Source organism: Phyllobates terribilis, unplaced genomic scaffold (genome assembly GCF_046119375.1).
Source record: "Phyllobates terribilis strain yellow unplaced genomic scaffold, ASM4611937v1 Scaffold_10__3_contigs__length_209671492, whole genome shotgun sequence".
Taxonomy (NCBI): domain Eukaryota; kingdom Metazoa; phylum Chordata; class Amphibia; order Anura; family Dendrobatidae; genus Phyllobates; species Phyllobates terribilis.
In genome coordinates, this window is record NW_027362770.1 from 177994603 (window position 1) to 178007353 (window position 12751).

Genomic DNA, 12751 nt, shown 5'->3' on the forward strand with positions numbered 1-12751 from the left:
ATTGTATGGTGGTAGCACTATTCAGCGCCATTATTTAGGTTACTGTATGGAAGTATTGTTAGTGTAATATTTTGCACTGCAGTTTATTGCTGTTTTGTACATTGTATTGGGGCGGTATTATCCTTCTATGTTAGGAGTAATTCCCCTATACTTTCACCTGCGGTATCTCAGAACGCACTGCGATTTCCATACTCATCGTACCGCTAAATCAACGTCTCTTCAGCCGGCGGAGCCTGTTGTGCATCATAAAGGAATATACTGTAATACAAAAAGGTTCAGCCCCCATAATTATGCAGGAGAGCTGCGTACAATGCATTCATCCTGCCTGGGAGTAGTCATTATCCACACACCCCCACCTTTCCCCTTTGAATGAACCGGATTGCCCATGAATGTGACCGGTGCGGGGCTGACAGTTGATCGGCCCGTCCACCAGTTGGTTCACTAAATTATGTATCCAGCCCTGATGGTTGGAGGGAGGGGATGGGACTCCATGGCGGCCGCAGCCAATGGCAGGAGGCAAGAGCTGGGAGAGGCTGAGGCATCAGCTGCCTCCTGTGATGTGATGATGCAGGGGATGAGGATGCACAGAGGCAGCAGGAAGGGATCTGACACTGTCTGATGCTACAGGGGCAGGCACCCAGGATCCAGGTAAGAGCAGGGGCTGGGCTGGGGGCTGTGCACCCTTGCAATGCTGCAGGGACAGAGGCCATCTCTGTGTCTATCCATCCCCATCTGCAGGAGCAGTGCCCACATCTGCCAGCCAGCTCCCTACACTGGGGTGATACAGGGACAGGGCTGTATAGACAGGATATATAGAGCATGGGGCGGTACAATGTAGCAGAGCCGAAGCTGTGTGCACAGCTCTGATCATTCAACATGTGTCACAAGAGCTGAAGATCCAGGATGGAAAGGGTGTGACGGTGTGACAGATGATGGTGGAGATGTAGCAGAGACGAGTGTGCGGTCTGACTCCTTGGGGTGGATTGTGATCAATCTCTTGAGGTTTATTTCTAGATCTACAGAAAACCATGTGGTGGGATATCGACGGGAATAGTGGAAAAGCACAAACTCAGCTCTGCTACATCTCTAGGGAAAAAGCACTGCCATATGGTGTAGAGTGTGTACTATGTATGTGTATGTATATACATGTGTGTGTACTGTATATGTGTATGTGTCAGCATATATATGTGTGTTTATGTGAGTTTATATATGTGTGTGCGCGCTATATGTGTGTGTACTATATGTGTGTGTGTCTGTGTATATATGTGTACTATATGTGTGTATGTATCTGTGTATATATGTGTGTACTATAGGTGTGTATGTGTCTGTGTATATGTGTACTATATGTGTGTATGTATCTGTGTATATATGTGTGTGTACTATATGTGTGTATGTGTCTGTGTATATATGTGTACTATATGTGTGTATGTATCTGTGTATATATGTGTGTGTACTATATGTGTGTATGTGTCTGTGTATATATGTGTACTATATGTGTGTATGTATCTGTGTATATATGTGTGTGTACTATATGTGTGTATGTATCTGTGTATATATGTGTGTACTATAGGTGTGTATGTGTCTGTGTATATGTGTACTATATGTGTGTATGTATCTGTGTATATATGTGTGTACTATAGGTGTGTATGTGTCTGTGTATATGTGTACTATATGTGTGTATGTATCTGTGTATATATGTGTGTGTACTATATGTGTGTTTGTATCTGTGTATATATGTGTACTATATGTGTGTATGTGTCTGTGTATATATGTGTACTATATGTGTGTATGTATCTGTGTATATATGTGTACTATATGTGTGTATGTGTCTGTGTATATATGTGTACTATATGTGTGTATGTATCTGTGTATATATGTGTGTATACTATATGTGTGTATGTGTCTGTGTATATATGTGTGTGTGTACTATATGTGTGTCTGTGTGAGTATATATATGTGTGTGCGCTATGTGTGTGTTATGTGTACCTGGTGTATATATATATATTGTATATGTGTGTGTACTGTTTATATATCTGTACTGTGTGTGTACATACAGGATGTATGTAATGAGTGTGCGTACTATATATATGTGTGTGTGTTTACTGTGTGTGTATATATATATATACACAAACAGTATACAGTATATGTGTGCACGTTATATGAATATATGTGTGTTTCTGTGTATACTATATATACATGTGCTACATACGTATATTGTGTATATGCACATTTTCTGCAATACTGGATTATGAGTGCATCGTAGGACAGTTAATTAAAAAAGTCTCTTTTATTGCAAAGGCCCGTACATTGTGTGCTGTTGTCCTCTTTTATATACATGTAGCAGACCTGAGTTAGTCATGTAGCATGCCTTATATCTGATTTTACATAGCACTGCAGGTCAACCTATAATATATTCTTAATTCTAGCAAAACGACAAGTTCAGCTCTGCTACATCTGTACAGTGACTTGTGCGCATGAGCAAATGTGGTTGTGTCAGGAGCAGGTGTAATAGACTCAGTGTTGTTTTGTGAGTCTGGGGCCCTAAGAGGTGGATGAGGGGCCCCAAAATCCATCCTGTAAGTATATCCTGGGTCAGTCTGGAGCAGTGTAAGGATACAGGTACACAGAAAGTGGAGACCAGTGCTAGCACTCCCATTAGGGAAGTCATTGACCAATCAGAGGCCTGGCCTGGGGCATGATGGGAGTTTTGCAACAGCTGAAAAGCCACAGGTTGGAGACGAGTCCATAGTTCACTGATTGCATGATGATTGCAGCTTTGCAGCTCTGGGAGAGGGGAAATATTACCCAGAAGCCTCTGCACAAAATAATGAATACGGATGTCATGTCTGATCGAGCAGAGGATGAAAATGCAAATCAATAACCAGGACAGCATAGTTTTATAATAGTACAGTGGATATAAAAAGTCTACACGCCGTTGGTAAAATACCGTTGTCGTGCTGAAAGGTGAAACTTATCTTCATCTTTTTAGCCTGAAGGTTTTGTTGAATAATTGACAGATATTTTTATCTGTTCATAACTTCTTCCACCTTGACTGAAGCCCTAATTCCGAAAAAACAACCCCAGAGTCTATTGCTGCCTCCACCATGCCTCACTGTGGGGATTGTGATCTTCTGGTGATGCGCGGTGTTGATTTTGCACCTTTTGGAATCATGGCTAAAAAGTTCCACCTTGATCTCATCAGACCAGTACACATTCCCCACATTCTTTTGACAGACTAGATGGGTTTTGGTAAAACATAGTTGGGCTTGGAAATTTTTTATTGTAAAAAAAATGCTTCTGTCCTGCCACCCTACTCCACAGGCCGGACATATGAAGAATATGGGAGGCTGTTGTTACATGCAGGACACAACCAGTAGCTGCCAAAAATTCCTGCAGCTCTTTTGTTGCTGTCGGACCAATTTCTTTCTTGTCTTTTTATCAATTTTTGAGGAACGTCCAGTTCTAGGTAATGTCACTGTTGTGCCAAATTTAAGTCACTTCTTGATAACGACTTCACAGTGCTCCATGGTAGATCTCATTTTTTTGTACGCTTCTTCTGAATGATAACTTTCAACAATGTGATCCCTTCGCTGTGTTGTCAGATGTTTATGGACCATGGAATTTACTGTAAAATGAAAGTAAAAAAATGTCAGAAAATCCTCCTAGAGCAGTGAAACTTTATATGGGGCTAATCAGTATCTCTGTAAATGACGATTTCAGTTTGTTTCTCAGTGGATTTGTAAAGATTATGGGAGACATTAAAGGTGGAAAACTTCTGAAATGATTCTTTTGGGTGTGATATTTTTACATGACAAATAACTGGGTGTATAGGCTTTTTATATCCACTGTAGTTATATTTCTGTACATAGGGGGCGGTATTATAGTAGTTATATTCTTGTACATAGGGGCAGTATTATAGTAGTTATATTCTTGTACATAGGGGCAGTATTATAGTAGTTATATTCCTGTACATAGGGGCAGTATTATAGTAGTTATATTCCTGTACATAGGAGCAGTATTATAGTAGTTATATTCTTGTACATAGGGGCAGTATTATAGTAGTTATATTCTTGTACATAGGGGCAGTATTATAGTAGTTATATTCTTGTACATAGGGGCAGTATTATAGTAGTTATATTCTTGTACATAGGGGCAGTATTATAGTAGTTATATTCTTGTACATAGGGGCAGTATTATAGTAGTTATATTCCTGTACATAGGAGCCGTATTATAGTAGTTATATTCTTGTACATAGGGGGCAGTATTATAGTAGTTATATTCTTGTACATAGGGGGCAGTATTATAGTAGTTATATTCTTGTACATAGGGGGCAGTATTATAGTAGTTATATTCTTGTACATAGAGGACAGTATTATAGTAGTTATATTCTTGTACATAGGGGGCAGTATTATAGTAGTTATATTCTTGTACATAGGGGCAGTATTATAGTAGTTATATTCTTGTACATATGGGGCTGTATTATAGTAGTTATATTCTTGTACATAGGGGGCAGTATTATAGTAGTTATATTCTTGTATATAGGAGCAGTATTATAGTAGTTATATTCTTGTGCATAGGGGCAGTATTATAGTAGTTATATTCTTGTGCATAGGGGCAGTATTATAGTAGTTATATTCTTGTACATAGGGAGCAGTATTATAGTAGTTATACTCTTGTACATAGAGGGCAGTATTATAGTAGTTATATTCTTGTACATAGGAGCAGTATTATAGTAGTTATATTCTTGTACATAGGGGGCAGTATTATAGTAGTTATATTCTTGTACATAGGGAGCAGTATTATAGTAGTTATACTCTTGTACATAGAGGGCAGTATTATAGTAGTTATATTCTTGTACATAGGAGCAGTATTATAGTAGTTATATTCTTGTACATAGGAGCAGTATTATAGTAGTTATATTCTTGTACATAGGGGGCAGTATTATAGTAGTTATATTCTTGTACATAGGGAGCAGTATTATAGTAGTTATACTCTTGTACATAGAGGGCAGTATTATAGTAGTTATATTCTTGTACATAGGAGCAGTATTATAGTAGTTATATTCTTGTACATAGGGACATAGTGGCAGTATTATAGTAGTTATATTCTTGTACATAGGGAGCAGTATTATAGCAGTTATATTATTGTACACATGAGCAGCATTATAGTAGTCATATTCTTGTACATAGGAGCAGTATTATCTAATATATATAATCGTGTTATCCCGTCTGTCTGTCCTTCTGTCCAGGAAATCCCACGTCGCTGATTGGTCCGGCCGCGGACAATCAGCAACGCTGGATTTCAGAAAAAGATGGCGGCCGTTAGCGGCTCATCTGCCGCACGGAGGTCAGTGGCGATGCAGCCGGGAGATGACCGGCGCCAGCAGAAGTACCCCGACCGGCGGGGCCGCTGATCTCCCGACGGCAAGTGTGAAGGGAGGATCGGGGAGCGGTCTCCCGGCTGCTCGCAACGGAAGTACCCGCACAGGCAGCGCCGCTCCCTGGTCCTTACTAGCACGGTTCGCTGATTGGTCACAGCCGCCGGCCGCGACCAATCAGTGATATTGGCGCCAAATTTAAACACCGCTCTGCACAGAGGTCAGCGGCGATGCAGCCGGGAAGCCGGCCGCGACCAATCAGCGACTGCTGCAGCCCCGCCGCGAATTGGCAGCAGAAATCGCAGCAGAAGTACCCCGTCACACCCCGCATTCACCGCACGCGCATTCATTGACAGAGCGCACGGTGGATGCTGGGTGTGACACGATGGGGGATAACCCCGCCCACAGCCCGTCATTCACTGTGGTACGTGGAACAGCAGACCCCCGGCTGCAGCCGCAAATAGTCGTGATGTAAACGGAAGCAACAGCCGGCTGCAGGCGGGAGAATTACGTGCTGACTGTGCGTCGTCAGCGATGCTGTCACAAGCAGGATTCACAACATGATGTAATGACAAAATTCATTAGGGGCACCGAGGGGATACATTGTGAATTTAATTAAAAGTAGTGCACAACCCATTTAAACACTGCTTCACTGCTTAGTGGCGCCCGGTCAGCCGCATTCATATTCTAGATTACCCGATGCATTAGAATCGGGCCACCATCTAGTAGTAGTTATATTCCTGTACATAGGGGGCAGTATTATAGTAGTTATATTCTTGTACATAGGGGTCAGTATTATAGTAGTTATATTCTTGTACATAGGGGGCAGTATTATAGTAGTTATATTCTTGTACATAGGGGCAGTATTATAGTAGTTATATTCTTGTACATAGGAGCAGTATTATAGTAGTTATATTCTTGTACATAGGAGCAGTATTATAGTAGTTATATTCTTGTACATAGGGGCAGTATTATAGTAGTTATAGTCTTGTACATAGGGGGCAGTATTATAGTAGTTATATTCTTGTACATAGGAGCAGTATTATAGTAGTTATATTCTTATACATAGGGGGCAGTATTATAGTAGTTATATTCTTGTACATAGGGGAGCAGTATTATAGTAGTTATATTCTTGTACATAGGGGGCAGTATTATAGTAGTTATATTCTTGTACATAGGGGCAGTATTATAGTAGCTATATTCTTGTACATAGGGGCAGTATTATAGTAGTTATATTCTTGTACATAGGGGCAGTATTATAGTAGTTATATTCTTGTACATAGGGGCAGTATTATAGTAGTTATATTCTTGTACATAGGGGGCAGTATTATAGTAGTTTTACTGCTGTACATAGGTGCAGTATTATAGTAGTTATATACTTGTACATAGGAGTAGTATTATAGTAGTTATATTCTTTTACATAGGGGCAGTATTATAGTAGTTATATTCTTGTACATAGGAGCAGTATTATAGTAGCTATATTCATGTACATAGGGAGCAATATTATAGTAGTTATATTCTTGTACATAGGGGGCAGTATTATAGTAGTTTTACTACTGTACATAGGTGCAGTATTATAGTAATTGTATTCTTGTACTTAGGAGGCAATATTATATTATGGTATATTCTTATTCTTATACTCTTCCATTTTCACTCACCATGGAAACTTTGGACACCCCAAAAGTCACGGATGGCTTGTCCCACTGTAATTGGCAGTTTGGATAACATTAGCCCAATGTGTATGACCACCTTCTGGAGAGCATAGAAAGGAGTTTGAAGGAGGAGGATTCTGGCTTAATATTTAACTTCAAGGATGGATGGTTTTTGCTTTTACCTCTGTTACCTTTAATAAAGTTGCTGAGAAGATCCCAGGGATATGTAAGATTTTGGCCAGCAGCTGACGGTATAAGATATTTATAAAGCTATCTAGCTAATGAAAACACGTATTGATCCTTGCAGTCAGAGTCTTTATTTACTGAGAGTTCAGCAACTTATTTTAAGAAGGAGTCCGGAGAGCGCGGCTGCAGGAGACAAGGCTTAGACAGTCTCCGTGTATTCTCAGTTAATGCAACACGGAAATCTTTTGTTGGGGGGTGTGATGTTATTATTATAAAGAATTCATCCCATTGATTTATTTTTAGAAAAGTTTAATTAATAATGCAGGACTAACGGCCTGGTGCATATTCCCTTCTCTTCTGATAGCATAGTGCCATTCCGGTACAGGGACTGAGTTTTTGGGGACTAACTGTTTTCTATGGACAAGCAGTGTAACAACCACAGTGTTTCCAGTGGGGTTGTCAGAAATCCGATTGATAGCAAAAAGTCTGATATATTACTCACATCTCCTGCTCAATGTAGATTTGCAATTGAACTCAGGACTGAAATGATTTCAACTTAAATCAGGCCATAAGCAGGACTGGAGAATCTCCTTCAAAATTTAGAAGTGTATAGAGATATATTCAGTCATAACACAGAGTAGCAAAAAAAATCTGGGAAAGAACATCATACTACCAGCATACATAGATAATCCACAGCACTTATACCATGTCTTCGTAACATTACAATGTACTTTGCCTCTAGGGATAACATGATTTTATTTCTAAAACAATCAGGTCAGGAGAAATTTTAGGTACAGCGATGGGCACCCTACCAACCCCTTCATTAGCATTTTTAAAATACATCTTGTCTTTGGTTAGTTAACTTCATTCTGTGTTATTTTTCAAGTTCACAACCAAGTTATAACATCAAAATGAATCAGGGCACAGTTATTAACTAAGCGTTGGAATAACAAGTAGAAAAGAAATGTGTGTTGTGCTACAAAACTGAATTAGGACAACGTTGAACACATATGGTGTTAAAATGTGAAGAAAAATGTTTAGGCATTGAAAATATCTTTATTATGTTTATGAAAATGTCTCAGCTTTCGATTACAGGGAATTAAGCTGTAATTGAAAGTGGCCTAAACTGCAGGGAGTGTGTACTTTCTTCTTTTCTTTAATCAAGGAGAATATTCTAATGTTCGTCATACCCATTTGATTAAATCAGGCATACCTGAAAATTTCATTGGCTCTGGTCAATGATGTAATGTGTGAGGCTGCCTTCCGATTTTACCCCAACAGATGATGTGGTCACCTTTTGTCCTTCCTTCTGCATTTTAAAGTACGCCAAACCCACTGATTTCAGAGGGACTAGTCAACCATCTAATGTATATGGGGGCCCCTCGACCTTCTCCGGACAGATAATATGGTCACCTGTTGACCTTCCTGGACACCTCTCCCTTATTGACGTCAATAGTAACATCATTTTTTGTGATTGGTAGACCATGTTGGTAATGACCTATATAACATTGCGGGGCCGTGATTAAGACATTGTATAGAACTTTCGATCCACAAACCACGATTAACTACAACTGATTGATTGTTTAGTTGCAATAAGCGTTTTAATCAATGTCAGTCTGCAGTGGTAAAGGTCAACAACAATGTTAAAGAAACATTTATAGCCCCCTGTATAGGAGGATTTGTTTTTTACTGCTACATCATTTTTTAGAGTGACCTCATCTTGATTGAATCAGCAGTATCATTTTGGCTCTTGTTCATAAAATAAATGCCGGTTTCGTTGCCAAGAAGAGTCGTGTTGGCAGAACATTAGAAATGAGAGCGGCAAACACCTTAAACAGAGAGGACTCTGCTGCATAAATAAATGCTTTTGTCTTAAGGAATTATTTTATTTTTATTTTTCTCCATTTGATCGTCACCCACAGTTTGGTTAGACTTCTCTTTTTTTATTTCTGCATTAGAAAAATGTAGGTTTAGAACAATTTGCATACGATGGTAGAAAACTCTTATTTGTAGTATATACTTGTACATAGGAGCAGTATTATAGTAGTTATATTCTTGTACATAGGGGGCAGTATTATAGTAGTTATATTCTTGTACATAGGAGCAGTATTATAGTAGTTATATTCTTGTACATAGGAGCAGTATTATAGTAGTTATATTCTTGTACATAGGAGCAGTATTATAGTAGTTATATTCTTGTACATAGGAGCAGTATTATAGTAGTTATATTCTTGTACATAGGAGCAGTATTATACTAGTTATATTCTTGTACATAGGGGGCAGTATTATAGTAGTTATATTCTTGTACATAGGAGCAGTATTATAGTAGTTATATTCTTGTACATAGGGGGCAGTATTATAGTAATTATATTCTTGTACATAGGAGCAGTATTATAGTAGTTATATTCTTGTACATAGGAGCAGTATTATAGTAGTTATATTCTTGTACATAGGAGCAGTATTGTAGTAGTTATATTCTTGTATATAGGGGGCAGTATTATAGTAGTTATATTCTTGTACATAGGAGCAGTATTATAGTAGTTATATTCTTGTACATAGGGGGCAGTATTATAGTAGTTATATTCTTGTACATAGGGGCAGTATTATAGTAGCTATATTCTTGTACATAGGAGCAGTATTATAGTAGCTATATTCTTGTACATAGGGGCAGTATTATAGTAGTTATATTCTTGTACATAGGAGCAGTATTATAGTAGTTATATTCTTGTACATAGGGGGCAGTATTATAGTAGTTATATTCTTGTACATAGGAGCAGTATTATAGTAGTTATATTCTTGTACATAGGAGCAGTATTATAGTAGTTATATTCTTGTACATAGGGGGCAGTATTATAGTAGTTATATTCTTGTACATAGGGGCAGTATTATAGTAGTTATATTCTTGTACATAGGAGCAGTATTATAGTAGTTATATTCTTGTACATAGGGGCAGTATTATAGTAGTTATATTCTTGTACATAGGAGCAGTATTATAGTAGTTATATTCTTCTACATGGGGGCAGTATTATAGTAGTTATATTCTTGTACATAGGAGCAGTATTATAGTAGCTATATTCTTGTACATAGGGGCAGTATTATAGTAGTAATATTCTTGAACATAGGAGCAGTATTATAGTAGTTATATTCTTGTACATAGGAGCAGTATTATAGTAGTTATATTCTTGTATATAGGGGGCAGTATTATAGTAGTTATATTCTTGTACATAGGAGCAGTATTATAGTAGCTATATTCTTGTACATAGGGGCAATATTATAGTAGTTATATTCTTGTACATAGGAGCAGTATTATAGTAGCTACAGTGCCTACAAGTAGTATTCAACCCCCTGCAGATTTAGCTGGTTGACACATGCGGAATTAACTTGGCATTGTGACATTTGTACTGTAGATCAGCCTGGAAGTGGGAAATGCACTGCAGCAAATTTTTTTTTTTTTTAAAACGTAAAAAGTTAATTCAGAGTGTCATTTATTATTCAACCCCTCAAACCACAAGAATTCTGTTTGGTCCCCCTAAATCATTAAGAAGTAGTTCAGGCACCAAGAATAATGAGCTTCACATGTGTGGATTAAAGATCTCTTTTGCCAGCCTTTTCTGACTATTTAAGACCCTCCCCAAACTTGTGAACAGCACTCAGACATGGTCAACATGGGAAAGACAAAGGAGCATTCCAAGGCCATCAGAGACAAGATCGTGGAGGGTCACAAGGCTGGCAAGGGGTACAAAACCCTTTCCAAGGAGTTGGGCCTACCTGTCTCCACTGTTGGGAGCATCATCCGTAAGTGGAAGGCTTATGGAACTACTGTTAGCCTTCCACGGCCAGGACAGCCTTTGAAAGTGTCCTCCCGTGCCGAGGCCAGGCTTGTCCGAAGAGTCAAGGCTAACCCAAGGACAACAAGGAAGGAGCTCCGGGAAGATCTCATGGCAGTGGGGACATTGGTTTCAGTCAATACCATAAGTAACGTACTCCACCGCAATGGTCTCCGTTCCAGACGAGCCCGTAAGGTACCTTTACTTTCAAAGCGTCATGTCAAGGCTCGTCTACAGTTTGCTCATGATCACTTGGAGGACTCTGAGACAGACTGGTTCAAGGTTCTATGGTCTGATGAGACCAAGATCGAGATCTTTGGTGCCAACCACACACGTGACGTTTGGAGACTGGATGGCACTGCATACGACCCCAAGAATACCATCCCTACAGTCAAGCATGGTGGTGGCAGCATCATGCTGTGGGGCTGTTTCTCTGCCAAGGGGCCTGGCCATCTGGTCCGCATCCATGGGAAGATGGATAGCACGGCCTACCTGGAGATTTTGGCCAAGAACCTCCGCTCCTCCATCAAGGATCTTAAGATGGGTGTTAATTTCATCTTCCAACAAGACAACGACCCAAAGCACACAGCCAAGAAAACCAAGGCCTGGTTCAATAGGGAAAAAGTCAAGGTGTTGGAGTGGCCTAGTCAGTCTCCTGACCTTAACCCAATTGAAAACTTGTGGAAGGAGCTCAAGAATAAAGTCCACATGAGACACCCAAAGAACCTAGATAACTTGGAGAAGATCTGCATGGAGGAGTGGGCCAAGATAACTCCACAGACCTGTGCCGGCCTGATCGGGTCTTATAAAAGACGATTATTAGCTGTAATTGCAAACAAGGGTTATTCCACAAAATATTAAACATAGGGGTTGTGTAATAATTGACCCACACTTTTATGTTTAAAATTGAATAAAATTCAACTGAGCAACATAACTTTTTGGTTTGTAAGATTTATGCTTCTGTTTATAAAACCTACTCTCGTTTGCAGTTTGAAGGCTCTAACTTATTTGCATCTTATCAAACCAGCTAAATCTGCATGGGGTTGAATACTACTTGTAGGCACTGTATATTCTTGTACATAGGGGCAGTATTATAGTAGTTATATTCTTGTACATAGGGGGCAGTATTATAGTAGTTATATTCTTGTACATAGGAGCAGTATTATAGTAGTTACATTCTTGTACATAGGGAGCAGTATTATAGTAGTTATATTCTTGTACATAGGGGGCAGTATTATAGTAGTTATATTCTTGGACATAGGAGCAGTATTATAGTAGTTATATTCCTGTACATAGGAGCAGTATTATAGTAGTTATATTCTTGTACATAGGGAGCAGTATTATAGTAGTTATATTCAGGTACATAGGAGCAGTATTATAGTAGTTATATTCTTGTACATAGGGGCAGTATTATAGTAGTTATATTCTTGTACATAGGAGCAGTATTATAGTAGTCATATTCTTGTACATAGGAGCAGTATTATAGTAGTTATATTCCTGTATATAGGAGCAGTATTATAGTAGTTATATTCTTGTACATAGGGAGCAGTATTATAGTAGTTATATTCTTGTACATAGGAGCAGTATTATAGTAGTCATATTCTTGTACATAGGAGCAGTATTATAGTAGTTATATTCTTGTACATAGGGGCAGTATTATAGTAGTTATATTCTTGTATATAGGGGTAGTATTATAGTACTTATATTCT

General features: G+C 38.8%; 2 protein-coding genes across 2 annotated transcripts in view; one reads left to right on the forward strand and one right to left on the reverse strand.

Moving 5' to 3' along the window:
- The first annotated feature begins 371 nt into the window (after positions 1-371).
- SYN3 (synapsin III) overlaps positions 372-12751 on the forward strand; it is a 329959-nt gene continuing 317579 nt past the window's right edge. The window contains exon 1 of the mRNA XM_073650221.1: positions 372-648. The gene's annotated coding sequence lies outside the window, so the exon portion shown is untranslated. The remainder of the gene's footprint in view (positions 649-12751) is intronic.
- LOC141164715 (uncharacterized) overlaps positions 2896-12751 on the reverse strand; it is a 68806-nt gene continuing 58950 nt past the window's right edge. The window contains exon 3 of the transcript XR_012250938.1: positions 2896-3625. The gene's annotated coding sequence lies outside the window, so the exon portion shown is untranslated. The remainder of the gene's footprint in view (positions 3626-12751) is intronic.